Source organism: Artemia franciscana, chromosome 10, assembly GCF_032884065.1.
Source record: "Artemia franciscana chromosome 10, ASM3288406v1, whole genome shotgun sequence".
Taxonomy (NCBI): domain Eukaryota; kingdom Metazoa; phylum Arthropoda; class Branchiopoda; order Anostraca; family Artemiidae; genus Artemia; species Artemia franciscana.
In genome coordinates, this window is record NC_088872.1 from 17,313,022 (window position 1) to 17,327,362 (window position 14,341).

Consider the following 14,341-nt stretch of genomic DNA (forward strand, 5'->3'; position numbering starts at 1 on the left):
TTCATAATTTAACAACAAAAAAATTGAAAATTAAATTCGAATTTTTTTAATGAAATAAATAAAAAATATTGAACATTTTAATACTAAAAGAGCTTTATAATAATAACCAAAGAACTAAATACTAAGTTGAGATCAATCACCCAGCTGTTGATAACCTACAGCTGACTAATTGTGGTCGCTGCTGAAGTTGGTGCCCAAAAAAGCTGTGTTTATCCAACCTTTGAAGGAATAGACATACTCCTTTAGAAAGAGGCAAAGCTTCAGGAAACGCTGCTCTTTAAAAGGGACAGAGCCCTTAGAATAAAAGACAGTGTTTGAGTATGTTTGCGACTGAACTGAATCTGTTTTCAAATTTGCCAAACATTACAAAATCTTTGAAATAATGAAAAACAGTCTCAAAATCATGGCTATTTGTTTTGTCTTGTAAGTTGACGATGAAAGCCATGGAATCGCCCAGTTCTGCCTTTGACACTTTTGTAGATTACTCTGTTCTTGGCGTGCCTTTTATTGATAACAGTAGTGTCCCAATTTTTCCCAAGACATGTTTCTTCAAGATCTCTTTGGTATTTGCGTATTATGGAATGTTTACCTGTGTAAGGATGACGCATTCTCGCTTGACTTGTTTCTTCAGGGTCCATGGATTATCCCCGCTTGCAACTGAGGAGGACACATACGCAGATGTTACCAATGTCGATGCACATGTGGAATGTTACATAATACTTTAAGAGAGTACATTTTCTGTCAAAGCGTTTTTTTTTTCTCAGGAAACCTGTATAATCTGAGGATTTTTGTCCGCACTAAGATTTGAAAGTGACTTCCCCTGAACGGACTGGAACGCTAGACGCCTGAATAAAGAAACCCTATCTAATATTTTTATTCGGGGAATTGTTTCTACATGTTAAATTATTCCATGTACGGTAAATTCCCTGTCCAGATTTCTAAAATGATTAAATGAGTCGCATGTTTGCAACCCTTTCCATATGAGAGCACGCAAACTAACCATTGCTATTGATTTTTGATTTATTAAAAGCAACTGCCAGTTACAGTGTTATCTATTTTGTAACGTGACCTTAAGTTAGCTATTGAATCAGTAAGACATTACACAGCATTGGCTTTAGATATTTCATTGCGTAAATGAATGCGTATTTTACATTCATTCTGGAGAAAGAAATTTAGAGAACTAAGGCTTTTTTGTGCATACAAATTTATTAAAAAGAATTATAAAACCATGAAATCACAGAAAAGTTATTAAAAGTCAACGAAGGGAAAAACAAAACGTGAAAAACCTGATATAGGAAAAATATAATAAAAAATAAGCGTGAATTAAAGAATGGTTGGGGGCCATAGCAAGCAATTCCTAGAAGGGAGGAGTGGAGGGTTGTTATCATGTGTAAATTTAAGTCATGTTAAGAGACATTTCTGGGAGGTCAAAATGAATATGTATCGTCTCTATTGTTCTATTAGACGCACTTTCAAGAAAAAAGAGACATATTTTTGCATTCAGTATTTTCTGAGAGGTTTTGATGAAAAGGCCATATTTCTTTGAGCCAAGACTGTGCATATTCTGGCACCATGACAATTTGTAACTGGTCCATTCTAGCAAGCAGTTCTAGGAGGGGGTTATTTTTAAAAGTAACTTTAACCCACATTAAGAGATATTTTCGTGAGCTTTGAATGAACAATGCCCCGTTTCTTTGACTAACTGTTAGATTTCAGTCTCCGTCCCTCAAAACTTTTTTTTTCCACCCAGCTAAAGGCTCAACTGTAGAACTTGCTAGTCCAAGAAATTCATACCACCGTGACAAACTATGGATGTCGCACGGATCCTTTTTACACAATTCATTTCTCCAAAGACTTTTTTCAGATTTTTTCACGATAAAAATATGCTCTAAGTCCATTGATTGTGTTTTAGCAATCCAAGGTGACCAGGTAATTCACTCCACCTTGGCAAATGATGGATCCCAGACGAGACCCTCTGGCACCCCTCATCATTCATAGGACATTTTCAGATATTATCTTGGTAAAAATCATTCTTTAAATCCATTTGTTCGTGTTTTTGCCAGCCAACTCTTCGTGATCCAGCATGACAATTCACGCGACCGTGGCAAACTATGGATGGCATACGACATCCTCTGGCACCTCTCATCTTTCCTAAGACATATTTTAGATATTTTCTTGTTAAAAATTTGCTTTAAGTCCATTGGTTGGTTTTTCGTAAGCCATCCTCAACGTAATACACCATGTCCATTCCCGACCAGTGCCACAGTTTGGCCGTCCCTTTGGCACACAATGGCACCCCTCATTATTCCTGAGACATTTTTAGATGTTTTTTAAAATAAAGTGTTATAAAATTCCGTTCCCCGTGCTTCTGGCCTCCGGTTCCAGTCCCAGTTCTGGTTCCATCGATTCTGGTTTTGTCAGTTTCGGTTCCACCACTTGTGCCTCTCCTGGATTCCATGGTTCCGACTGCACCAATTCCACTCCAAGCTTCATCAGATGCAGTCCCAGCCTCAGTTCCAGCGATCTTGATTCCGTCAGTTCCGGTTCCTCCACTTCTGTTCCCGATTCCACAATTCACCTTCGAAATCCGCCAATTACTGACTTTTTTTTATACGGCTGCCTCCTTGGTAATATATGTCCGGTCATTAGCAATAGCTAGTATATTATATGTTTTCGATCAGTATCATTTGTACATTAGAAGGATAAGCACTCACACTCACTCAACGAGAAAGCAAGTCTAAAACTTTTAGTTAATGACGAAGACCAGCTTCTTGCCACTGTTACTGGTAACACATTACCCGTTAATATATCCAATCACCATTTTTCTGGCATTGTCATTCAAAAGAAGACCATTCTACGACAGTACCAACGTCATAATCGATATCCTATCCAAGTGCTGAAACTGCAACCTATTTAAAAATAATATCCTAATGGACGGTGAAACCGCAAGTAAAACTAGACTTACCCTGCCTGAGCAACGTGAAGTGTTGCGGCAACCTTTGTCCGGCTTCACCGAATAAAGTGTTACTAAAGCAACACTTTGGTTTTGTTTCTTTGCTATCGGTTAAATGCTGAAGTTGTCAGCCTATCGAAACTTTTAAAACGTTATGTTCAAAGAAGAACGCGATCAGTAATCACATGATCAAAGGCTATTCCTAAGTGTTGAAAAAACAACAATAACAAAAGAATATCGAAAGAAGGGACTAAATTGACTTTGCAGCCAGTTGAACTTTATCCTTTTCAATCGTAGACATCGTGACGGATCAAGACTTAGAACACCATCTTATATAATCTAGTTGGTATTATAAAGCTATCCGTAACTTTTCAGGATCAAAATACCATAGATGAAACTCTATTAATTATTACGAAACTGCCTCGTTGTTTTACGTTATCGTTTGTACCCGTTGCGTAAATGCTTAATTCTAGGTTACAGTGAGTATGAACCAACTAGAAAAAGTTACAAACCCCTTCTCACTAAAGATGATTGTAGCCTAACAGTCGATTATTACTTACAAGTCCCCTACATGTCTTACCACTGGAACCAACTCGGTCTTACCATCAAATACACTGGAAACAAATAGTAGGTACACCCAATGGCAAAATTTGCAAACCCCTCACTACCGAAGATGATTATGAGCTAACAGCCGACCTTTCCTTACATGTCCCCTACATGTCTCACAATTGGTATCGGCTTATATTTGGTTTCAGTGTGCACCCTACTACTGAAGTTGTCAACCCCTTGAAACTTTCAAACCAGTATATCGCATGAAGAATTTTTTGTACCAAAAAATGGATTACATATACTTTGATCAGTTCATGAAGAGCTATCGATTGCCGTCAAAAAAAAAATCTTTCTGTCTTAGTTCAAAAGTTGATATTTTTTTGTCGTAGGCCAACTTTCTAACGTCACCACTTAGAAAGCAGCAAAGGATAAGCTCCAATTTCTTTAGCAATGACAGAACTTTTAAAGTTTAAGAGGTACATCTGATAACATTTCTCTATTCAATCCCAAGTCCGAAATAACAAATGATAAACCCAGCCAAAATCACGGCAGTACTTTCGGACCCGTGGGAAAATGCCGCTTTTTGCTTCTGTAAATTTTTCTATTTATCACTCAAAGAAGATATATTGGCTGTGGGGCCGGGTAACTGCCGCATATATTTAACACTTATAGATTTTAGTCCGTCTTCAATTTGAAAGTGGTGCCTGCCTGCTTGCCTGCTAGAACGGAGCTTTCCACTCGAAAGCAGAAACATGGCTGCGGAAACATGGAGCGGAATTGGCGGAATCGGAGCTGGAGAATCAGGTACAGAAGTGGCAGAACCAGAGCTGACGGAGTCAGAATCGATGGAACTAGGACTGGGATTGGAACTTATGGAACTTGGGGTGGAATTACTGGAATCAGAACCGTGGAACGGGGGGGGGGGGTGAAGAAGTAGCAGAAGAGGGACTGACGGAAACAGGATCGGTTGACCCGGGATGGGACTGGAACCTGTGGCCGGAAGTGGGGGGAGCGGAATTGGATATCTTTATTTAATAAAAAATGAAAAAAACATCTCAGGAAGGATTAGAGGTGCACCATTCGGCTAGAGGGGCAGTCATAGTATGGCACAGGTCGGGAACCGACATGTTCTATCACGTTGAGGGTGGCTTGAAAAACACGAACCAAAAGAATGAAAACATTTTGAACAAGAAAATATCTTAAAATTGCCTTAGGAAGAATCAGGAGAGCTAGAGGGTATCGTAAGCCATCCATAGTTTGTCACGGTGGCGTGAATTGCCATGTTGTATCACGGAGGGTTTTCTTGCAAAAACACGAACAAATACATTTAAAACATGATTTTTAACAATAAAATATCTTAAAAATGTCTTAGAAATGATGAAGTGTGCCAGAAGGTGTCGTGTGCCATCCATTATTTGCCAAGCTGGCGTGAATCACCTTGGGGAACATCACATGTGGGGTGCATTGCCTAAACAGAAATCAATGGATTTAAAGCAAATTTTTATCATGAAAATATCTATAAATGCCTTTGGAGTGATGAAGGGTGCCAGAGGGTGCTGTGTGTCATCCATAGTTTGCCGCGCTGACGTGAATTGCTTGGACTAACATGTTTTAAAGCTTAAATTTGAGTCTGGGGATGTTAAACGAATTTTTTAGACGGAGGGGGCCTAAAATTTAACGCTGAGTCAAAGAAACAGGCATTGTTCATTAAAAGCTGTCAACATTCATCCCTTAACATGAAGTAAATTAAAATCTTAAATGACCTTCTCTGAAATTGCTTGCTAGAGTGGACCAACCACATATTGTCACGGTGGCGTGAGTATGCATAGTCCTGGCTCAAAGAAACGTAACATTTTTGTTAGAACCTCTAACAAATTCTCTAACCTCTAAATGCAAAAATGTGTCTCTTTTTTCTTGTAGGTGCGTCTAATCAAACAGTTCGTGGTAACGAACTGTAGTAAGGAGCGATCCGGCTCAATAGTAACCAAAACTCTAAAAAATTGAATTTTGATATCAATAGCTACATCAAAAGAATCACATTTTAATGCTGATTTTAAATATATAAGTTTCACCAAGTTTAGTCCTACCCATCAAAAGTTACGAGCCTGAGAAAATTTGCCTTATTTAGGAAAATAGGGGAAACACCCCCTAAAAGTCGTAGGATCTTAACGAAAATGACACCATCAGATTCAGCGTATCAGAGAACCCTACTGTAGAAGTTTCAAGCTCCTATCTACAAAAATGTGGAATTTTGAATTTGCCATTTTTGCCAGAAGACAAATCACGGGTGCGTGTTTATTTGTTTTTTTTTTTTTTTTTTTTTCTTTTCCCCAGGGGTCATCGTATCGACCAAGTGGTCCTAGAATGTCGCAAGAGGGCTCATTCTAACGGAAATGAAAAGTTCTAGTGCCCTTTTTAAGTGACCAAAAAATTGGAGGGCACCTAAGCCCCCTCCCCCGCTCATTTTTTCTCCAAAGTCAACAGATCCAAATTTTGAGATAGCCATTTTGTTCCGCATAGTCAAAAACCATAATAACTATGTCTTTGGGAATGACTTACTCCCCCAAAGTCCCTGGGGGTGGGGCTGCAACTTACAAACTTTGACCAATGTTTACATATAATAATGGTTATTGGGAAGTGTACAGTCGGTTTCAGGGGATTTTTTTGGTTTTGGGGGTGGGGTTGAGGGGAGGGGCTATGTGGGAGGATCTTTCCATGGAGAAATGTGTCATGGGGGAACATAAATTCAATGAAAAGGGCGCAGGATTTTCTAAAATTACTATAAAAAAACAATGAAAAAATAAACATGTAAAAATTTTTTTCAATTGAAAGTAAAGAGTAGCATTGAAACTTAAAACGAACAGAGATTATTACGCATGTGAGGGGTTCTAAAAATACTTTAGCATAAAGAGCGAGGTATTTAGGAGGAGATAAATACCTCGCTCTTTATGCTATAGTATTTTTAGTAATTTCAACTATTCATTCTACGGCCTTTCTGATTCAGGGGTCATTCTTAAAGAATTGGGACAAAACTTGCGATTTAGTGTAAAGAACGAGGTATTAACGAGGGCACAAACCCTCTCATATACATAATAAAAATTAAAGAATATAAAAGTTTGTTACGTAAGATAATTCTTAAGTTATGTATATTTTTTACTAATAGAAAAATTCGTTAAAAATAAAAATTTATAGTTGCCTTTTTATGTAACCGAAAAATTGCATGGCAACTAGGCCTCCTTTCCCATCCTTTATTTCTCAAAATCGTCTGATCAAAACTAAGAGAAAGCCATTTAGCCAAAAATGGAATTAATATGCAAATTTCATTTTAATAATTTATGTGTGGAGAGCCAAAATCAAACATGCATTAATTCAAAAACGTTCAGAAATTACATAAAAAAAACTAGTTTTTTTAACTGAAAGTAAGGAGCGACATTAAAACTTAAAACGAACAGAAATTACTCCGTATATGAAATGGGTTGTCCCCTCCGCAATGCCTCGCTCTTTACGCTAAAGTTTGACTCTTTGCCACAATTCTGCTTTTTAAAACAATTAAAAACATTAGCGTAAAGAGCGAGGGATTGCGGAGGGGACAACCCATTTCATATACGGAGTAATTTCTGTTCGTTTTAAGTTTTAATGTCGCTCCTTACTTTCAGTTAAAAAAACTAGTTTTTTTTTATGTAATAGACTAATAGAAGCGATAAGTTTTTATTCAAACCTCCCAGAAATATCTCTTGATATGACTTAAATTTACCTCTAATAGCAACCCTTCATCCTCCTTTCCAAAATTGTTTGCTCTGCCCCCCACTTTTCTTTAGTTCACGCTGATTTTTGCTTATATTTTTAGTATGTAAGGTTTTTTTCACGTTTTGGTTTTCATTTGTTGAATCTTAATTTCTTTTTCTGTGATTTAATGATTTTATAATGATATCAAAATTTTATTATATTATGATTTTTATTAATAAACTTGTATGCACAAAAAAAGATGTCATTTCTAATAATGCCATTCCAAATACTAAAGATGTACTGAAGATGAATCTTCAGTACATAATCATTTACGCAATGAAATATCTAAAGCCAATGCTAGGTAACATCTTACTGATTCAATAACTAACTTAAACTATCTAGGTCATGTTAAAAAATTAATAGAGTTGTAACAGCAAGGTGCGCTTGATAAATCAAAATCAATAGCATTGGCGAGCTTGCTTGCTCTTAGATGTAGAGGGTAAGAAATATGCGATCTACTTAATCATTCCAGAAATTGGGACAAGGTTCAAGGTTCAGTCAGGTTTAATTAAAAAAAGAAATAACTAAACTTAAAGTACACTGCTCTGTGACAAAACTCACGTTGAGACCCATAACATGAGACAGGGAGATTTCCGTTCGTGGAATAGGTTATTAAGTAGAAAGTATTCCCCGAATGATAATATTAGAAATGATTTCTTCGTACAGGAGTCTAGCGCTCCATTCTTTTGAGGGGAAATCTCTTTCTAATCCTAATATTTACAGGAATCTTTATATTATATAGCTTTCCTTAGAAAAAAGAAAAAAAACGCATTGATTCAATTCTCGAAGCAAGTTGGCCATTCCATTTTCCTTTTTCATTTTTGACCTTTCCATTGCATATGGGTGGATCCTGTCTTGTGCGTGTCTTACTACTGGAGAAAACCCATGAACTTGTCGCAATTCAAAACGGCCGTTGCGTGCAGGCTACTGCCTGGCACACCCTTAGAGATATTTTATGAGTGGTAGACCAGTCAACGAAGCTCTATCCCAAAAAAAGAAATTATTGTTGTCACTCACCCGACTTGACGAGACTTGATGGCTAGGAGCACTTTCCAGCATGGACATACAGAACAAATGCTGCTGTCGGGCTTGAAGTTGTCCTGTTCGAGATAACTCCGAGGTGAGTGTATTAAGTTCGATGTGGCTTTGTTTTTCACGCCAAACTGAAAATGTTTCCTATCTAATCACACTAGCTAGGCGATATGTGAATTTTCGCTTTTAGTCTCAGATGTTGCCTATGGGAACCATTTCGCAGTTTCTCCACTTTCATCAATAAGTTTTTTCTTGAAATTTTGGTTGCGGTATGATTAAAAAAGCAAAGAAACAGGGGTGGAATATTTTCCTCTCCCTTTCCAATATTCACACATCAAATAGTTTAAGATTCTAGAAATAATTGAAAAAAAGATCTGAAAAAGAAGTTTTTTAAAAGAAGTAAAGAGCTATTTAAAATCTAAGAAGAACAAAAGGAAAGTCTTATAATAATTCCGATTTAGAGCGGACTGAAACTACTATCAAAGAATAAAAGAAACCCATAACGAACAAATATTTAAAAGAGATAATCCTATCGAAACTAAAGATAAATGGTACTGACAACCTGCGACTACTACTGCTACAGTTAACAAGTCACTACAGCACTAAGCAAGCAGAGGCCATCAAAGCTACACATACTCTTCCTCGATCCCAATTTACTCAAAGCCTTCCTCTTGACCCTATTCTCTGAAGTTTCCATTTTCTTTAAATCTTTCCTTACGTCATCCTCCCCCTCCATTCTGGAAAGACCTGATTTTCGTGTGACCCTAGGCTGTTGGCCGACAAGGACAATCTTTGGCAATCTGTCAGTCTTCATCCACAGAATGTGTCCTAGTCATCTTACCCTTTCTTTCATTATAGCCCTAGATAGCGGGATTAAACCATATTTTACGTACAGCATACTGTTTGAAATACGGTCAGTCAGTTGGGTATCAAAACAATACGTTGACATATTTTCTGAAAAACATCTAGCAAGTTATCCTTCATTTTTAAGAGCTCCCGCAATTTAGAACCATACTTGACCAGTGTCATTACCTTAGCTTCCAATATTCCAGTCTTGCTTTGAAGACTTTTTTTCCTATTCTTCCAAACTTTCTTCAAATTTGAAAAAACCCATGAGTCTTGGATATTCTACTTTTAACATCTTCACTTCACCCACCGTCTTTACTAATAATGCTCCCAAGGTTTTTAAAGCTTTCCACTTGATTAACCATCTCATTATCCCAAATCAACTTTTCACCTTCAAATATTCCTAGTCCTAGCGACTTAGTCTACTTAACATTAATTTTCAAACCTATTCTTGTGCTTTGAACTTGCAAAACCTCTAAAAGTTCATTCATTTTGCCAAAATTTACAACTAGGATGATTAAATCAACTTAATAGTCTACGTCCAGGAGAGTTTACCTTCCCCGTTTGATCTCGTGTTTCTCCCATTGCCTTTTCTGTACTCCTAAGAAAAAAGGCCATCAAAATGATCCATATAAGCGGGAATTGAAAAAATAGCCTGCTTAACTTCTGATTTAATAGGAATAATACTCCCATAATTCTCAGGAATTCAAAATTCCAGAGTCTATTTAACAGAAGTTTTCTGTGTTTCAATGTTGTAATTACAAGAAAATGTTTAAGATATGTTTAGTTTAGAGTACAGTGCAGATGACGTAATAGCTTCTAGAATGTTTTTGGATGGCGGGGGGGGGGGGGGGTCAGTAGTCAACTCCCTATTGTTTCCCGTCTAGAAATTTCTTCTAGCTTCAGTCTGACAGGAGTATTCGTTAAAATTTCTAACCCTTTCAGGACTTATTTGATCATCTGTGTCAGTATCTGTTATCTTTATGGATTTGATTATGGGTATTAATTTCTGTCCTTTTTTGGATTTTATTTATTCTTTGATAGTAATTTTGGGCTGTTTTAATTTGGAATGATTAAAGGTCTTCATGCCTGCCCGTCTTCAGCTTTAAAAACCCTTTATTTTTACTTAAAGTAAAATTCCCAAGAGCATTTCTTATGGTGACTCCTTGAAATTAACGTCCGTCTTGAAATATATACATTTATTTTTATCCTCCTAAAACCAGTTTTGTTCATGGAACTCGTTACGTGCTGATTTTGTTCAAGAAACTCAATTTTCCATGATATTTTTCATCGCGAAACTGGTTGCATGTTATCTATTTTCCCCGTGAAACATGATGCATGTTGGTTTGTGTTAGTATGTCGATCATTTCTTCAAGAAACTTAATATATAGTGATTTATGTCTTCGGAATACTTTTTAAATTTTCATTTCTTCTTCAAGAAACTTGTTGTATGTTGACTTTATTATGTTATTTTTCTTCGTGAAAGTTGTTGCATGTTGATTTTTCTCTTCGAGATACTTGTATATTGATTTTTTTTCCTTGCGAAACCGGTTTGTTCATATAACTTGATGCGTGCTGTTTTTTGTTTGTGAAACTTAATTTATCTTGATATTTTTCTTCATGGAACTTTTTGTATGTTGTTTTATTCTATCGTGAAACTTATTTTATCATGATGTTTTTTCTTCGTAAAACATGATGCATGTTGATTTACTTACGTGAAACTTGTTGTATGTGAATTATATCTTCAACAAACTTATTGTATCTAGATTTATTCCTTCGAAAAACTTGTTATACTTTTATTTTTCATCATAAACCTCGTTGAGTGTTGGTTTATTCTTTCGTTAAACTTAATTTACCATGATCGTTTTCTTACTGAAACTTGTTGCATTTTGGTTTTTTCTTCGTGAAACATGACGCCTGCTGATTTTTGATCGGGAAAGTCGCTGGATGTGGATTATTTCTTCAAGAAACTTAATGCATCTTGATTTATGTCTTCGAAAAATTTGTTATATTTTAAATTTTCTTCACGAAAGTTATTGCATGTTGATTTTTCTGAATTTTTCGGAATTTTTGAATTTTTTTTTTTGGAGGCTTAGTTTATCTTGATTTTTTTCTTCGTGAAACTTGTTGTATGTTGATATTTTTTTTAATTGAAACTTAATTTATCATGATTTTTTTTCTTCGTTAAACTTGTTGCATGTTGATTTTCTCTTTGTGAAAGATTATGCATGTTGTTTGTGAAACTTGTTGCATGGGGATTATTCCTTTAAGAAGCCTAATGTATCTTGAATTATGTCCTTGAAAATCTTATTACATTTTTATTTCTTCTTCGTAAAATTAGTTGCATGTTGATTTGTCTCTTCCTAAAACTTGTGCATTGATTTTTCTCCTTGTGACGCAAGCTTTGTTCCTGAAAGCTAATTTATTATCATATTTTTTTTTGTGAAACTTGTTGCCGGTGGATTATTTCTTTAAGAAGCTTATTGTATCATGATTCATGTCTTCAAGAAATCTGATATATTTTTATTTCTTCTTCACAAAATAGGCTACATATTGATTTTCCTCTTCGTGAAAATTGTCAATTGATTTTCCTCTTCGTGAAAATTGTTAATTGATTTTCCTCCCCGTGAAACCGATTTTGTTCGTGGAGCTTGTTGCGTGCAGATTTTTGTTCGTGAAGTTTAATTTTCCCCCTTGTGAAACAGGTTTTATTCGTCGAACAAATGCCAAGAACAAAAAATCAGCATGGACCATGTTTCATGAAGAAAAAACCAACATGCAACAAGTTTCATGATGAAAAATATCATGATAAATTAAGTTTTATGAAAGAATAAAAGAACATGCAACAACTTTCACGAAGAGAAATAGAAAGATAAATTAAGTTTAGAACAAAAATCAACACGCAAAAAGTTCCTTGAACAAAACCGGTTACACGGGGAGAAAAATCAATGTACAAGTTTTACTAGGAGAAAAATCAACATGCAACAAGTCTCATGGAGGAGAAATAAAAACATGACAAGTTTCTCAAAGGCATAAATGAAGATATATTAAGTTTCTTGAAGAAATAGTCCACATGCAACAAGTTTCATGAACAAAAATCAGCGTGCATCATGTTTCCCAAAGAAAAACCAAATGCATCATTTTCCACGAAGAAAAAAAAATCCAGATAAAGCAAGTTTCACGAAAGAATAAATCACCACACAAGAAGTTTCACGAAGAAAAATATCAAGATAAATTAAGCTTCACAAACAAAAATCAGCATGCAGCAGGCTCCCCGAGCCAAAACGTAATAAGTTTCACGAAAAAAAGGATCATGATAAATTAACTTCCACGAATGAATAAATCAACATACAAGAACTATCACGAGGAAAAATACCAAGATAAATTAAGCTTCACGAACCAAAATCAGCCCACAACAAGTTCCGCGAAAGGAGTCTGTTTCATGAGGAGGAAGATCAAAGTACAAGTCTCACAAAGAGGAAAATCAACAGCAAACAAGTTTCATGAAGAAGAAATTAAAATATAACAAGTTTCTCAAAGACATGAATCAGGATACATCAAGTTTTGAAGAAATAACCCGAAAGCAGCAGGGTTCACGAACAATAATCAGTTTGCATCATGTTTTCATACGAAAAAGCCAACATGCAACAGGTTCCATTTAGAAAAATATCATGGTAAATTAAGTTTCACTACAGAATAGACAAGTATAAAAACTTTCAGGAAGAAAAACCTCAAGATAAATTAAGTTCCACGAACAAAACCAGTTTCGTGTGGAGAAAACTCAATGTTTCAAATAGTTTCCCAAAGAGAAAATCATCATGCAACAAGTTCCACGATGAAAAAAAAATATAAAAAGTTTCTCGATGGTATAACTCAAGATACAAGTTTCTTGAAGGAATGATCTGCGTGTAATAAAGTTTAACGAACAAAAATAAACATGCAATAAGTTTCACGACGAAAATATATCATGATGAATTAAATTTCATGAAAGAATACAACAACATACAACAACTTTCACGAACAAAAATATAAAAATAAATCAAGTTTCAGGAACAGAAATCAGCACGCAACAAGCTCCTTAAACAAAAACGGTTTCCCAACAAGAAAAATCAATGTACAAGTTTCACGAAAAGAAAATCAACATGCAATAAGTCTCATGAAGAAGAAATAAAAATATAACAAGTCTCTTAAAGGCGAAAATCCAGATATATTAAGTTTCTTGAAGAAATAATCCAAACGCAACAAGTTTCACAAACAAAATCAGCATGCATCATGTTTCTGGAAAAAAACATATCGGCATCATTTTCCACGAAAAAAAATCCGAATAAAGCAAGTTTAATGAAAGAATAAATTAACATACAAGAAGTTTCATGAAGAAAAATATCAAGACAGATGAAGCTTCACAAAGAAAAATCAGCACGCAACAAGCTCCACGAACATAATCTGTTTCACGGCGAGAAAAATCAATTTACAAGTTTTACGAAGAGAAAAAGCAGCATGCAACAAGTTTTGTAAAAAATAAATATATCAAGTTCCTTGAAGACATAAATCAAGATACATTAAGTTTCTTGAAGAAATAATCGACATACAGCGCGTTTAACGAACAAAAATCAACATACATCATGTTTTACCAAGAAAAAACTAAATACAATAAGTTTCACAAAGAAAAGTATCATGATAAATTAAGTTTCACGGAAGAATAAATCGAAATACAAGAAGTTCCACGAGAAAAAAAATCAGCAAAGATTAAGCTTCACGAACTAAAATCAACACGCAACCTTTTCCTTGAACAAAAACTGGTTCACGAGGAGACAAATTTAAGTACAAGTTTCACGAGGAGAAAAATCAACATGCAACAAGTCTCATGAAGAAGAAATAAAATCATAACAAGTTTCTCGAAGGGATAAATCAAAATGTATTAAGTTTCACCGAGAAATAGTCCACATGCAATAAGTTTCACGAAAAAAATCAGCATGTATCAAATGTTTCCCGAAGGAAAACCAGCAGGCATCATTTTCCATGAAGAAAAATTCCTGACACAATAAGTTTCACGAAATTATAAACCAACATAAGACAAGTTTCACGAAGAAAAATATCAAGTTAAATTAAATTTCAGGAACAAAAATAAGCACGCAACAAGTTTCACGAACAAAACCGGTTTCCCGAGGAAAAAAT